The 12132-nt window shown below is 36.6% G+C and overlaps 1 long non-coding RNA gene across 1 annotated transcript; it reads right to left on the reverse strand.

Moving 5' to 3' along the window:
* Nucleotides 1-310: 310 nt before the first annotated feature.
* Nucleotides 311-9954, reverse strand: LOC120353216. Its single transcript, XR_005572228.1, has 3 exons — nucleotides 9910-9954; nucleotides 9186-9187; nucleotides 311-414 (listed from the first exon to the last, which is right to left on the reverse strand). It is a non-coding gene; the product is annotated as an uncharacterized LOC120353216 (long non-coding RNA).
* Between the last annotated feature and the right edge of the window lie 2178 nt (nucleotides 9955-12132).

Here is a 12132-nt window from a genome sequence, read left to right on the forward strand (position 1 = left end):
GGCCACTTATCTGTAAAATTTTTCAATATCCTCCCTATTACAGTCAGGGAACTACCAATTGTCTCATTCAGGAGAAGATTGGAGAATCTCCTTTTAAAGAATTCCATATTCTCTTTCTATGAGTTCCTTCATCTGCCTGTTTCGGATTACTTTTAGACTAAAGTTTGTTTGTTATGTCATTTCTCTTGTGTGAGGTCTGCTTTTATTAATTCTGATACAAGTGCATACGATTATTATAATTAATTAGGTCTGTTTCTATTAATTCTCATAGTGCCAATTAAATTTTTTGTAATGTTCGTTTTTTTGTTTCTTGTTATAGTATTAATGACGTTTATCGACTTGTTATATTTTTATTGACGTTTCCTATTGCATTGTTATTGCTTTAATGGAATAAAAGTATTATTATTCTTATTGCTTGTCTATATTGTGGAGATATCACAAATCTCATGTATCAGAAATTCATCAGAATATCATAACATTTTTTTACAGATGCTGACTTGACACAAGAGAAAGAGAGAGAGTCTAAGAGAGGCGCTGAAATTGATCTAGAGCCAGCCTTCAGCTGAAATGTGAGCTTCTCTTGATTTACTGGTTCTCTACACCCCGGTTGACGAGCATTGTTCAGAACATCCCAACAATGGACAACCTTGCAGCTGACGCACTACCTATCAGTTTCGTAAGTCATTGTTCCATATTGTTATAATTGTAGTTACAGTTATAGATTAATAGAAGTTGAAGATATTATTAGGTTTAATTGTAATTGTTATCACTTGTCATGTTGTAGTCCAGATTACTAATAGTATCTTACATCAAATGGAGAGGGAGGGGCCTCTTGCAGGCGAGAATGCAAAATGAATGCAGAATGTATCTAGTCTCCATGCATGGAAAACAGCTGAGATTGAATGACTATGACAAAAATTATATATTATGTAATGTTTAGTCTGGACTCTGGATTAATGTTTAGACTAGATTGATGTAGATATGTAGATTCTACTCTACAAGAAGTGAGTAAAGGACATTGATCTGTAAGATTTACAGTTTATTGAAAAACTTCGATTCTATTGAATGGAAACTCACTCAATACTGGTGAATATTGTTGAACCATCAATTCATGAGGAAAATTTGAGATACTAGTACCGGTTCTTCAACTATTATCAACCTAAAGTAAACTGAAAGCATAAAATTGAGCATCAGAATGATATTTCTGTCATAGTCATTCAATATCAGCTGTTTTTAATGCCTGGAATCAACCCGGTGAATAGCTGATTGTAGAACAAATAAACATATGATTCTCATTACAGCATACTATACTGTGATTAAATCATATGTTTTCTTTACAGTCGAGTATGTTTTCAAGTTCTGTTCCGAAATAGGAACAGCAAAACTGGAACAGAAAACCGCCTTTCAGCGCTCCAGGTGGAATTTTTGTCAACTACAATCAAGAAATTCCTGATTTGGAATATTTGTAAAGTAGGTTATGTTTATAAAATGCATGTAGCAGCTTCATCACAAGCAGGTAATGTTTTGTATTTCCCAATTATTCTTATTTGGATTATTATGACAAAAAATAGTGCACGTTACTTGAACGTGAATGTCTCTTGCACGGATCGAATGTGATTCTAGTCTCGGCTAACGCCTTGACTAGAAACATCATTCTTGCCCTGCGGACGGGCCCTTCCCGTCCACGTGACGTAAAATACTATCACTATGGGTGAAGCTCTACTATTGGCCATTAGCTGTTGACCAATGAAGGTTGAGCTGTACTGTCATTGGTCAAGACAAGGCACGCTCAAGTATTCCGAATATGGTTATTTTCAAGATATCAAGCTTTTCTTTTGTTTCTATCATCTGGGAATATTTTGAAAGTTCCTGGCTTAGACGATATTAAGAAGTTTTCATTCAATATCGACATCTACCACTACCACAACCACAAAATCCTCTTTAACACAGGAAGTTCGATTTTCTATCATCTAAAATCAGTACATCATCCATCATTCCTCACACAATTTTATATGAATATCAACTTCATTCTAGCAGTCTTCTGCTTTTATAACCAATAGTAATTTTGTTCATCAGAGTATCTCAAGGTAAAATTCAGTAAAGCCACTGGAGACGAATAATAGACTGCTAACCGAACCAACAGTTTTTTCACTAATATTCTTATCAAAATTTCCCCAAAAATATAAAGTAGCTACTTCATACCCATAAAGCTTCCATGAAACTCTCTCTCAAGTTTCCTCATCTTAGTTGATTGTTGCATATAACATTGTGGCTGTCACGTGATATAAAGCAATTCGTCTTGAGACGAAGCAGCTTGCTTGGCCGTATAGAGAAGAATATGATCTTTGCTTGACTTTATATTATATGTTTTCAATTATTATATAATATATATATGATCTCAGACATATATTTACCGGTTTGTCATACATATGAGTACCCAGCTTGTATATTCATGTATATACATTGTCTTATCATATTATATTGTGTTATATATTCCACATATAGCTTGTACATATTTATTTCTATTTAATAAGAAGCTTATAGGTATATCTAAAGTCTTAAGCTGCGTACACATATACGCGCTTCCAACCCCCACCGAGCACGCTCCGCCCTCGTACCGCCCTCGTTCCTCCATCGTACCGCAGTCGCTCCGCCCCCGCTCAGCAGTCGCACCCATCATAAACGTTACGGAAGATGTTAGATCTCGCGTTCCCCGGTCGAACCACTCTTGCTCCCGGTCGATCATCAATCGCTCTGCTGGAGTGACGTTCGGTTGCGGAGCAGAGCGAAAGTCTGTACGCACCTTGAGATAATATAATATTTATATAATTATTTCTTCACCTTTATATACCTTTCTTATATAATATATATTATATAATATATCTTGAAGTCTTATCATATTATGTGGTGTTATATATGTGAACACAGTAGGTACTCGACTTGGTAGACATTGATCGATGAATGGACTATACTAGAAAGACCCTCTTTTAACACATGTCTGCGTATAATTATTGTGATAGGTTACTCTTCATAACATGGAAGGAAGAATCTTAATGCAATAGAAATTCTATTTCACCTTGCTTCATAATACAACCGTACCTTGGGCTAATTCAAAATTAGACTATGTTGTATGTATTATGTGAAGATTTTTGTATCGATTTGAAGATCTTTTTTGATAAGGATTATGCTGACGTATGATCCATGATTATCCATTCAACATGCTATTAATTTTCAGCTCTAAATTAATATTTTCTAAATTTGGCTTAGTGGTTTTGTGTTTTGTTCCGTTTTTGTAAATGCTTGGACTATTTAACATCAAAATGAACTTTATTCCGAAGTGAAATGTATAAATCTAAAGTATTGTGCTGACTATAACCTTAGTGTCCGGTTTCCGATTAGGGAACTTTGGACTATATACGGCGAGGTGGAACTACCCTTGGGTCTCCCCACCATTCAAAGCCATACGCTAATAATAATAATAATCCATTTAAAAATGAGAACGAACAATTTAATATCATATCAGATATACCGTAATGACTTAAATAAAATATATCTGAATGAAAATATTAATCTGAGTAGGTCTACCCTTTTGAATTATTTTAGCACGACATGTTTCTGCTACTAATGTTATTTTCAAATAAAAATTTACCATTTTCTTGTAAACTTTTACCATTAAAAGTAGCCCAAAGGTGAAAAAACAATAAAGATATCTTCTATAGATGGCGGTGGGAGAACAGAATAAATTGGCAATCATAAAGTCCTATCATTTTACTGATTTTATATTTAAGATGAATATTCACTAGTATTCATTCATATCATATCAGTTGAATGTAAGCAATATGAATATTTATTATTTCACAAAGGCGACTTTCTAGAAGCATTTTAAGCCTAGGTGATGATGATGATGGGATGAATGATAATACAATGAAGGTAGAGTTATGAATGAATAAAAACTAAAGGTTATGCTATCCACTTGAATATTGATTTGAGTCCACTTTTCAGTCCAGAAATGAATAAACTAGAAATTTTGAATTTGATTGGATTAATAGCCGAATATAATGAAATAATTACATTCAAAAACTCACGGAACTTGAAAATACAACTGCTGGCTCCTTCAATCTCATCAGGGAAGAACTATTTCAAAGTTCAATGGAATATAGTTTATTCATATCATATTCTCTTCTCAATCTTAATCATAAATAGGGCACATTGTCAACTCTTGAACGTTCATATGACAGCGTGATACCATATCTTAGAAAACATGCAAAAGACGTTTGCCGTGCTTCCACTTCACACCCGGATCTATCAGCTTTGCCATAAGGGGAATATATATTCTATTGGTACGTGACCCATACTGGATTTCCAGCGTGGAATCGATGTCTGGAAATTTTCTCCAGGACTTCGGTGCAGGAAAGTGATCGCAGTCTCACCGTTCCTCATTCCTGGTAGGAATTGACTTCTGCCTTTCAATGTCAGATAACTATTCCTTCTTCTTCACTGTCGCACTGATCTTTCTTCTGGTGTCGACCTCCTTATTCACCCTCAAAACTTTCTTCTCCGGTCTTCTTGTATTTTTCTTCTCACATCCTCCTTCTCTATCTCGTTGAATTTCTTCTTTGATTTCTCTTCCTTCAAGATTTTTCCTTCATCTCCTTCATCTCTGCTCTTTTTTCTACGTGTCACAGTATTCTCCTCTTGTCACAAAATTTTTTCTTGTCTTGTATTCTCTTCTCTCATCCTCCTTCTTTATTCCGTTGAATTTATTCTTTGATACATCCTTCTCTTTCCTCGTTAAATTTCTTTTTTGATTTTCCTCTCTTCCTTCTTAATTTTTCCTCCATCTTCTCCATCTCTACTCTTTTCCTACGTGTCACAGTTTATTTCACTTTGTTCTCAAATTTTCCTCATTTTTCTCACGTTTCTGCTCTTTGATCCCTTCCTCCTGATTTTATTTCTACTGCTTTTCCTCCTATTCTTCTCCTCTCTCTTCTTTCCCCTTTTCCTCTCCCAGCATCTACTCATTCTCAATTTATCTCCCCTTGTTTCTCTTACCCTCATTTCCCTCCTCTCACTCATCACACTTCTGCCACTCTTCTCCTCGTCATCCTCCTCACCTCTCCATCCATTCCAATTCATTCATCTTTTTTCTCCCTGTTTCTTTATCTCCTAAACTTTGCTTCATCTTGATTTCCTCTCTACCGGCATCATGATCATTCTCCCTTCTTCCTCTCATCTTCTACCTGTCTTTCTATCCTCGTTCTCTCCTTTCAACTCATGTTCTCATCTTCTCTATACTTTTCCAGTTTATTTCTTGCTTCAAACTCTCAACTTATTTTTCGTTCCTCTCAACTACTGTTCTTCTTCTCCCTTTTTTATTTTTGTTCAATCATATTGCCTCTACTCACTTTCAGAGAGTGAGGGAGAGAGGACCTATGGAGCACCTATATACCCTATCCACCCTCTTGTTTCCCATGTCCACCCCACCCAGAATTCTCTATGACTGCTCCACCAGTTGGCCATTTTCTCCTTTACTGCATACTCAAACGTCTCTTGAAACCTCCCTATGTTACGTCACCACTGGTTTTTGTCATTTACGCTACATAATTCCTTCTCTTTACAACGAAATTTCTCTTGTTAGAAGAAGAAGAAGAACAAGAAAACTATGAAGAAGAATAAGAAGAAGAATAAAAAAGAAAAAGAAGAAGAAGAGGAAAAAAATAAAAGAAAAAGATGAAGAAGAAGATGAAAAAAATAAAAGAGAAAGGAGAAGAATGATAATAAGAAAAAGAAAAAAGAAGAAGAGGAGTCAAGGTGTAAGTAGAAGAGGATAAGGATGAGGAAGAGAAGGCTTGAGTGAAAGAGTAGTAGGAGGAGGAAGAGGATAAGGATGAGGAAGAGAAGGCTTGAGTGAAAGAGAAGTAGAAAGAGGAAGAGGATAAGGATAAGGAAGAGAAGGCTTGAGTGAAAGAGAAAGAGAAAGAGGAAGAGGATAAGGATGTGGAAGAGAAGGCTTGAGTGAAAGAGAAAGAGAAAGAGGAGAGGATAAGGATGAGGAAGAGAAGGCTTGAGTCAAAGAGAAGTAGAAAGAGGAAGAGGATAAGGATGAGGAAGAGAAGGCTTGAGTGAAAGAGGAAGAGAAAGAGGAAGAGAAACTGAGAGAGATCGTGGAAGAGAATAAGAGACTAAGAGATAGTGTGAGAGGGAATGGATAGCGAAAGAAATATAAAGAGAGGGTGAGTGAGTGAGTGAGTGATAAAATATGACGGAGAAATGAAAGGAAGGGAAGATAGAGATGAGTCTAAGGAAAGAATGAGTGAGAGTGAGAGAGTACATGAGAGGTTTCTGCACAAGCCATCATGAGCAGATGCTTCAGCTTCACAAGATGCTCACATGCTGATATCGACCTTCCCACATTCTAAAGAGCGTGCAGTGCACCTCATCTCACAGTTCCGATGTCAGTCTGCTATATTCATTCATGCAATCTGTGTCAAGTGCTAAATGAGACCGATTCAGCCGAATTTACTAGCTGATGAGATGATTTGTTCACATTACTCTCCAGTTTCTGTAATAAATTCACTTTTAAAGAATTTAATTCACTTTGAAAGAATTGAGTTCACTTTGAAAGAAATGAATTCACTTTGAAAAGATTGAGTTCACTTTTAAAGAATTGAATTCACTTTGAAAGAATTGAGTTCACTTTGGAAGAAATGAATTCACTTTGAAAAGATTGAGTTCACTTTGAAAGAAATAAATTCACTTTGAAAGAATTGAATTCACTTTGAAGGGATTGAATTCACTCTGAAAGAATTGAATTCACCTTGAAAGAATTGAATTCACTTTGAAAGAATTGAACTCACTTTGAAAGAATTGAATTCACTTTGAAAGAATATTGAATTCACTTTGAAAGGATTGAATCCACTTTGTAAGAATTGAATTCACTTTGGAAGAATTGAATACACTTTGAAAGAATTGAGTTCACTTTGAAAGAAATGAATTCACTTTGAAAGAATTGAATTCACTTTGAAAGAATTGAATTCTCTGTTTTGTGGTCAGTTCACTTCTTGAAAACATAATCGAATCAAATAAAATTTTAATCCTCTTCAAAAAAATACTTCCAATCAAATTTCTCAAGTCGAGAAGATTTATCTCACAACATTTTTGTAGAACTCTTCTAATACAGAAAATTGTATGCTCAAGGCAGTCGAGATACCAACTGTCATACCGCTCAGACCCGAGATAATATAGGATGATTATAAAAGATCTTTAGAACTTCGAGAGCACCTAAATATTTATTGAAATTACTTACCGAATTGTGAAAGGTGTCATTTTGTTACAAAACACTTCAAGTTTAAGGTGTGGGTGTTATTTTGGTTCGATGGGACAGCCGTTGATAATGCGACATACATCCCACCGATAATCGATTTCTTGCCACACTCGTACCAGCATATCAGGCGTAACTTGTGCAACCACAGTGATCCGTTTGTCTGGTAGAAGATTGTCTGGTAGGAAGGGAACATAAATCCTATGCTTAATGAAACCTCATAGGAAGAAATCCATCGGTGTTGAATCCAGTGAGCGAGGTGGCCATGCAATTGGCCCTGCTCGGCCAATCCAGCGAAGTTGATAGCAATTATTGTCTAGAAAATCCCGAACTTCTCCGTGGAAATAAGCTGGTGCACCGTCATGCTCAACAAGATGAGAAAGGGCCCTTCTACTTTCATCATGACGGTGTGTTCACCAGCTCATTTCCACCGAGAAGTTCGGGATTTTCTAGACAGTTGCTTTCAACTTCGCTGGATTGTCCGTGCAGGGCCAATTGCATGGTCACCTCGCTCACTGGATTTAACACCGATGGATTCCTTTCTGTGTGGTTTCATTAAGCATAGGATTTATGTTCCCCTTCTACCAGACAATCTTAATGACCGCCGAATTCGGATCACAATCAGATCGCTGCGTTTGCACAAGTCACGCCTGATATGCTGGTACGAGTGTGGCAAGAAATCGATTATCGGTGGGATGTATATCGCATTACCAACGGCTGTCACATCGAACCAAAATAACACCTCTCTCAATTCTGTAAGTAATTTCAATAAATATTTATGTGCTTTCAAAATTGTGAAGTGATTTTATTATCACTGTGTATATCATATTATTTGGAACAGCAAGGATACACAGTGGAAAAATGATAAACAAGTATTCATTTTGAATAAAAAAGACTGAGAAATTTTCAAAAAACTACTGATTTATTGATAATTAGAAAGACTGGTTTCGGTTATTACACAATAATTGTCAATCTCTGATAAACAGTTTATCTGATAAAAAATCTTTTTTTGACAATTTCTCAGTCTTTTTCATTTAATATGAATAATTACCACAATATCAACTTCTCAACTACACAAAAAGTGAAAGTATTCATTTATTGGAGGAATTCTGTATCGATCAATATTTTTTCTACTAAAAAGCTTTAGTTATTATTTTTGTGATGAAGTATGAAGGTGCGAACAGAACAAGTGGATTACAGTGTAGCTTTCTGTTTCGATCGATGCCATTAAATTTATCAACTGACAATGATTAAGACATTTGGATTTCATCGTGGTGGATCATGTTTTATTAATAAGACGATTAATTTGTACAGGACACTCAAAAACTATGTTTTGATCTTCACTCGATGTATGAATTCAATTTAGATTAATTCGAACAGATTTTCAGTTTCCGGTCACTTATTAGGAGTATCATCAACCAAAATAGACTACTGCCACCAAAGAGATAATGCCGCCACTATAAAGCTAGACGCACACCAGTCAGTCAAGACAAGACAAGACATGATCAGACACGTTCAGTCACAATACTTCACATGGTTGCTTACATGTCTAATTGCAATGACTAATCAGTGTGAGTTGCGTCATAAGCATCAATGTGAATTATTGTGACTAAACTTGTCTGATCATGTCTTGTCTTGTCTTGTCTTGACTAACTGGAGTGCGCCTAGCCTGAGAGATAATAGTACACCCAAGAATCATCAACAACGAAAGAAATAGCTTAAATTAAAAATAATAGAAAATTCAGGATTTGTCATAATTCATTCAAAGTCATTGTAGACAATATTTGTAATTCTATAGAACTGCAGAAGAAGCAACATTTTTGTTTAGTCGCGACCAGTTTGATCATTAGGTTTGTGACAGAACTTCTCCCTTTGAATGACACCTTTTCTCCGATCAGCTATGAATAATTCCACTCGATCGCTCCATCAATAGAGAACTCATCACTGCTAAGTCTTCCCGACAGTCTCTACCTTTCCACTCAATGTAAATTTATCTGAAGCACCACTCTCCTGGAAGAAGCTGCATACTCCCTCTTTTGAAAGAGAAACGATCAAGTTATCTTAGCAGACAAAGAAGACATTCTGGTCAAAGTATTAGTGACAGTTATTTCCTGCATCCTCTCCAGACATCTCCTTTCATTATTGGAGTCTGGAGTATTCTCTCATTTCTGCGGATTTTCTTTTTCCTCTCTCCTCAGAATTTCTTTTTAGTTTCTCTTTCACTGTCACACGTTATTAAGGAGTTCCTTTGTGAGGTCGTTCTGTTCCTTTTTCCTTGTCCTGTAGCTTCATTTCCCGGCTTTATTGACTAGAATGAGACTTGTTGAATGAGTTTGCTCTTGGGCTTCCAAGGTGGTCTTGTTCCTTCAAAGTGAGATTATGTTAAGGTAGTGGTTGTGGGATCAATGTTGGTAGTATGTCTTGATTCAAGAGCTGGTCAGTTTTGATTTAGATCTTGGAGAACTTCAAGTTGCTTACGAGATGACGAATGAGTTCTATCAGTAGTAGTAATTAATATTTAACTATTATTTAACGAAAATCCTGAATAAATGCTGCAAATCACCCCGAAGACTTCTGCTACTGCAGACATTGACAACAGGGTTAACAGCTAGATGGAAATTCAATGAGCACTACTATCAAAAAATTAGTTGCCAGCCCGGGAATCGAACCCGGTACCTCCCAATTCTAGTCAGGAATGCTTACCCTTACACCAAACTGACAATCCCTGGATAGCAGCGCTCAGCGCTCGAAGCCATAGCGGCCAACGAGTTATAGATGGAATTAAATAGAGAATGCATTTATTCAAATGCATTTGAATAAATGCATTATCTATTCAATTCCATCTATAATTGATATTTAGTTCAATATTCAGAGTTCATTGTTTCAGTGTACTGGAACACCTTCCAGGCTACTGTGGATGAATAAGCTTTTCACACAGCATTACAACTAACGATGAGCATTGAACCCGATCATTGTATGGATAAAACTATCTTTATAGAAGAGATTTTATCATTCCAACATGAAGGAATTATTCTACGACATGGAAACATTGTTTAGCAGGCTATCACTAGAATATTTTCAGTTTCTACTTTTTACAAGAGAAGTAGACATGTAGGCTATTCATTCTCGCAAGAGAAGTAAGACGAAAACGACCATTGAAAAGTGGTGGACATTAGACAAGAAAACAAACCTAAAAATTTGTGACTTGACAAATCGTATAATTGATAGATCCAATGTCCATCACCATGAATACTCTACAAATTATTTAAACGGGCTCGTATGTAACACCAAAGACAATGCCACAGTTGGAGTTCTAAAGCGTGAAACTACCGTTGAAAACTGGTCAAAAAACACTTGCGTCGTTTGCACCTTCTCACTTATAATTTTCATACGTTATTCAGGTTGCAAAACACTTGCGCGAGCGAATGATTTGAAACTGGTTTTCCAACGGCATTTGCTGAACAGTTACACCATAGAGAAACAATAGCGTAAGTAGATATCCCATGGTATAGGGAATTTATGTCGCAACTTTTACTGTTATCTCAAGCCGATTACTGTCGACTATTGTCAATTTTCACTGTTTTGTTGGGGCGATAGTGTATGAACGGCACAATTTGAGAGACTACCAGCGTCACACAGCTGCATAGGAAAGAAATACGTGAACTATCGGCTTGAGATAACAGTAAAAGTTGCGACATAAACGTCCTATACCATGGGATATCTACTTATGCTATCGTTTCTCTATGGTTACACCCAGTGAGTATGGAATATACTTACTATACTTACTGGTTACACCGTGTGCGCTAGGCCTAAGATTCTATTTTTCTATGATAGCACTCAACGTCAAAGAGGGTCTTCTTTTTTAGATAATCCTCTAATAATCCATTGAAGGATGTTCTCGTGTATTATTATCCACAAGATTTTTATTTTTATTTTCGCAAAACATTTTCATTTCCAAAAACACCTTTTTCTATGCTTGTGATCCAAAGACCCGTGACACTTACTCCAATTCTCTGATACCCTGTTGCTCTCCAAAGTTGCCCTTCTATTTTCTTTTCCAATTTCTCTCTGTATCCTCCCATCTCTTTTCCCACTTCCCCTCACCCCATCAACTCATTTTTTTCTCTCACTCATCTACTTGCAGTCCTAGTCCCATCTCGTCACTCTTTCTTCCTCCTACTTGCTGTTTTAGTCACCTCTTTCCAATCTATTCTTCTTCCACCCATCTACTTTAAGTCTTAGTCACTTCCTCACAATCTTTCTTTCTTCTTCTAGCAGACTTGGTCCCTTCTCATTACTTCTTTTCTCTTCTACTATCAGTCTCAGTCAGTTCCTCACAATCTTTCTCTCTTCTTCTTGCATACTTAGTTCCTTCTCATCACTTTTTCTCTCTTCTACTTGCAGACTTAGTCACTTCCTCACAATCTTCCTCTCTTCTACTTGTAGACTTAGTCCCTTCTCATCATTCTTTCTCTCTCCTACTTGCAGACTTGGTCCCTTCTCATCATTCTATCTCTCCTACTTGCAGACTTGATCCCTTCTCATCACTTTTTCTCTCTTCTACTTGCAGACCTAGTCACTTCCTCACAATCTTTCTTTCTTCTTCTAGCAGACTTGGTCCCTTCTCATCACTCTATCTCTCTCCTACTTGCAGGCTTAGTCCCTTCCTCCCAACCATTGTCTCTCCTACTTTCAGTCTTAGCTCCTCCCTCTCAGTCTATCCTTCTCCTACTCACAGTCTTAGTAGCTTTCTCTTACTCTCCTGGGTGAATTTCAGCGTGAAATTGAATGGGAAATGGTGAGTGTTGTAG

Source organism: Nilaparvata lugens, chromosome 10 (genome assembly GCF_014356525.2).
Source record: "Nilaparvata lugens isolate BPH chromosome 10, ASM1435652v1, whole genome shotgun sequence".
NCBI classification, from domain to species: Eukaryota; Metazoa; Arthropoda; class Insecta; order Hemiptera; family Delphacidae; genus Nilaparvata; species Nilaparvata lugens.